The 4,734-nt window shown below is 40.7% G+C and overlaps 1 long non-coding RNA gene across 1 annotated transcript; it reads right to left on the reverse strand.

Moving 5' to 3' along the window:
- Window positions 1-1,880: 1,880 nt before the first annotated feature.
- LOC125482304 lies at window positions 1,881-3,740 on the reverse strand. The gene is made up of 3 exons (XR_007261600.1): window positions 3,633-3,740; window positions 2,298-2,412; window positions 1,881-1,909 (listed from the first exon to the last, which is right to left on the reverse strand). It is a non-coding gene; the product is annotated as an uncharacterized LOC125482304 (long non-coding RNA).
- Window positions 3,741-4,734: the final 994 nt, after the last annotated feature.

Raw genomic sequence — 4,734 nt, forward strand, 5'->3', positions numbered from 1 at the left:
AAAAAATTCTGGGAGATCACAGTGAGTGAGGCAGCATCCATGGAGAGGGAACAAGCTAACGTTTTGAGTCTAGATGACTCTTCATCGGAGCTGATGTGAACTGTGGAGGGTGGCAGCATTTAAGTTGGAGGGTGGAATGCTGGCAGAGAAAGATGTTGATAGTTCAGATTAAGTGATCGGAATGTGAGAATGGTAGAACAACGTGTGTCTAACTGCCAGTCTGGAAAGAACAGACTGTCTCACTGAGGTGTGGGGAGGGGAGAGACGACATGGCGACAGAGAATATAACAAGTGAAGCTAAAAGAAAGGGAAGGAATGGGAGTGGGTTCACAATTTGAAGATGTTGAACTCAATATTAATTCCTATCTACTAATCCTAATCCTGCCCAAATAAACAATCGGCCCTTATAAAACCACTTTAAAAACTTATTACAGGCCCATAAACTGGCGGACTCCAGTCATAGCCATGTAAACAAGTCCTTACAGAGCTGAAATCATTACTGAGATTTTGAGTTCATGCAGAAACATTTAAGGCTGAGGTTTAGCTCTTTGGCACTAGTTTGGTATTCCTGGTGCCTACTCACTTGACCCACCTCAACTTGTGTGACAAATGATAAGCTGTTGGGTCTCTTCCCGCTCCCATCACTTTTTCCACTAATGTACAGAGACTAGTGCCCTGTATCACTCACTCCATCATGAAATCTACTGTATATTTGTATTTCAGACTGTACTGTGTACTTCAATGTAGGTTGTATCATACAGCTCAGCAGTAAATGTCCTGCACACAATATGGTATACTCTTACATACTTTTGTTCTATTTATTCTATGCTGTGTCTGCACCCTTGATACTGGAGTTATAAAATCTTCCTATAATTATGTTTTGCAAATTTATATATTTTGTAATCTTGATGCAAATAGTGCTCAAACATGTTGCATTGCTCTTCCTCCTGTCATACTGATTTTATGTTCTTTAAAGCAGTTTATTTATAGTGAATGTTTATACACTTTACAACCAAGGAAACATTGACCTTCTCTTTGCTGGACAATATGCTACAGAAAAGATTTAAATACACAAAATTGTCACAGTGATGTTAACACCTTTACATCTGTGGAGTTAGAGCTTAAACAGAGTTCCACTCATATAATTATAGTAACTGAAACAGATATACATAAATATGACAGATCTGAATGTCAATTGAATTTCAAATGAAGTATTGTAGATCAGAAGATAATGTTTGTGTCTTGGGCACAATTAGCTATCCAGGTAGTGCCCAAAATTACACTTGTTTTCAGAGATGAAGTTTTGGTTCATGTTTCTACTCAACTTAATATAAAAATCATAAATGTAAAATCTTTCTTAGCCACTGCACCAGGGCAGCATTGTAAAATGTAATTGTTTATTTTTTCCTTGCATTATAAAGTATATTTAAGAATGGTAACCTGATGGAGTTTTATTAATAAAGCAGATGGTGAGTTTATCAGAAAATAACCACCTTAATAAGAGTATCCAGTACGCCATGTCAATAATACAACTTCCAATACTGAAAATAACTTCAAAAATCTAAGAAGAATCACTTGAACAGTACGCAGTATTCACATTGTGATTACATAAATGATCTTTTAAAAGTTTTTAAAAGTACCCTTGCCTTTTTTCTCAATGTCAAGGTGAGATAACGGAAGGAAAGATTTATCTATACATTAGATGCAGTCAAATTCAGAGTCCATTTGTAAAGAACATTAGCCACATCATACAGAGAAAATCTTCCTTCACAGTATCTGAATAACCAAGTAGCTCTAAAAACCATAAATAAAGCATTAATATAATCCCAACAACCCTTTCCAACAAAATGCAGATGCATTTGAAGCACTCACCTCCTTCTTCCAACTCACTGTTCAAAATCTCCTCTTCCTTCATTGAAAAATAAAAATGTGAATAATGAAATATATGAATGATTGATTTTCTGCTATCTGCACAAAACTAGTTTATGTCAAATTTCTTTTTTGTTTGAGATGAATTGATATATACAAATTTTGAGCACCTGGTATGTAGTTTTGAAGTTTGGATGTGATTTGTATATCATATCATTTATGTGTTGCTTTGTATAATTCCCCTCTCCTTTAGAAAACATGATATTCTCTGATTTACTGTAAGATACATCACAGGAGATTTACTAACAAATCTGAAAAAAAGAGTTTATCTACACAATTCTTTTCACTATGGGATTGTTTCTTTCAGAGTAATGCTATGATCCTGTACATTTTGGGCAATTGTAATATTTACCCAGTTGAACTCTTACCTGTTGAGAGGGGCTGGTCTCAACTGCTGCCAGCACTTGATCTTCAGAGGCTTCTTCATCAGGCATTGGTGGCACAGTCTGGTCACTCTCCACTGGGCAGATGGCAGTCAGGTTACTGCAAAATACAAAAAGGAGTGGTTTAGATTCTCCAACTTCACCACTGAAAATCAGAAATAAAAACAAAAATTGTGGAAAATCTCCGCAGGTCTGGCAACATGTGTTGAGAGAAAGCAAAGTTAACATTTTGGGTCCAGTGATCCTTTTTCAGAACTTCTTAGATTTTCCAGCAAATTCTCTTTTCGTTTCAGAGAAAAAACAACTTTGCTAAGAATTTCACAGACATCTACCAAACATGGAAAGGTAAGCAATTTGAAAGTTAATAAAATCATTGTCAATGTGATCATATGCACTGGTTTTGATCATCTGTGTTGGGAGGTGGGGAGAGCTAGAAAAGGATTATCCAGATTTTTTCCCTGGTTGGTCATGTTTACTTTCTTTTTCTTGCCTTTTCTGGTGGATTACATGCCTTCTGCTGGATAAAAAATTTCTAATCACAATTCTCCATTAAACTTAAGAATTAGGGACAGGGTTGATCGTTTCAACAGCTGGTGTTTTCCTACCATTATTTTCATATACTCCAACTGTGAAAGAAATAAATGCATTCTGTTTTCAGCATGCAAATCCACCAGCTAAATGTTCAGCCCCAGATTTAACTTTAACTTCATGCATAGTTTACAGGGATTGGATCAATTGGCAAATTTACACATATGAGGTCTGGGAGTTAAAGTCTTTCATGTTCATTTCAGACTTCTGCCTGAACCCAATGGAAATCACTCACTAGCTTTTAAGGCGGGAGCAGGGTTTTCAGTTATGGGGAGGGAACTGTCCCTGACAATTAGGTAAGTGGATAAGTTTAAGATGCTGAGAGACACTTGCAAAGGTAACAAAGGGAGCCTGATGCATAAAATGTTGAAGGTTTCATTGAAAGCCCTGGAACATTGTCTGATGCATTTGGCATTGGGCAGGATTCAAGCAGATGCGTATTAAAAACATATTGAGCTCCTGGTCGTGTGCTCGGATATTTATGAGATTCTTGTTGCCACCACAGCATTATGAAACCTGGGCTAGATTTTCAAAATGGGATAAAACATTAGGGTAAAGTGGGGGGTATGCATCGTCAGCAAGGTATATTTAAGGGGGTTAAAATTGGATAAATCCGAAAACTGACGGAATATCCACAAAAATCCGTGACAAATCAACAGCAGTTTAAAGTCTGCCTATCAGATTGGCATAAAAAGGCGCAGAGCGAACTCTGCTGTTATATTCATTTCTTACCAGGACAGCCCATTCTGGTCGTGCAGAGAGGAAGATTTTCGTCCCTAGGTTCCACGCACGCAGTGACAGATAAAAACCTACTTCCGCCAAATCGACGGAAAATATTCCGATAGCAGCTTTAATGCTTTCGGGAACGAAATTCCCTTTCAAACAAAGTGCTCCTGAACGTAAGGCAGCGAACTTTCTGCTGAGGTGCTTGATTTACATTACAGCCCTCCGGATGAGATCTCCATTAAATCAAAGACTATTTCCTTTTTGTTTGCATTTGCAGCTTCTCGTGAAGCTCGATGCCTGAAGCCTGCTGGCTGCCGCAGAAATGCGGGATTTTCGTTGTGTTTGTGTGGATGGTGTTTGCAGCGTGACCGCAGGAGAAGTGACTCTCCCGGAGTCTCCGTCCCATCAGCACCACTGCCAGCGGACAGCTCCTGCCCGGCTATCGTTGCTAGGAGACAGAACGCAAGCGGCAGGAGTTGCCAGGAGACAACAAGGTGCAGGGCTGGATGAACACAGCAGGCCAAGCAGCATCATAGGAGCAGAGAGGCTGACGTTTCGGGCCTAGACCTTTCATCAGAAAAGGGGGAGGGGAGGGGGTTTTGAAATAAATAGGGAGAGAGTGGGAGGTGGATAGAAGAGGGATAGAGGAGAGGATAGGTGGAGAGGAAACAAACAGGTCGAAGAGGCGGGGATGGGGCCAGGAAAGGTGAGTGTAGGTAGGGAGTTAGGAAGGGGATAGGTCAGTCCAGGGAGGACGGACAGGTCAAGGGGGCGGGATGAGGTTGGTCGGTAGGAGATGGAGGTGCAGCTTGAGGTGGGAGGAGGGGATAGGTGGGAGGAAGAACAGGTTAGGGAGGCAGGGACGAGTTGGACTGGTTTTGGGATGCGGTGGGGGGAGGGGAGATTTTGAAACTTGTGAAATCCACATTGATACCATTGGGCTGCAGGGTTCCCAAGCGGAATATGAGTTGCTGTTCCTGCAACCTTCGGGTGGCATCGTTGTGGCACTGCAGGAGGCCCAGGATGGACATGTCGTCTGAGGAATGGGAGGGGGAGTTGAAATGGTTCGCGACTGGGAGGTGCAGTTGTTTGTTGCGAACCGAGCGTA

The sequence above is a fragment of the Rhincodon typus genome, unplaced genomic scaffold (genome assembly GCF_021869965.1).
Source record: "Rhincodon typus isolate 14 unplaced genomic scaffold, sRhiTyp1.1 hic_rhity00008547, whole genome shotgun sequence".
In the NCBI taxonomy this organism is placed as follows: domain Eukaryota; kingdom Metazoa; phylum Chordata; class Chondrichthyes; order Orectolobiformes; family Rhincodontidae; genus Rhincodon; species Rhincodon typus.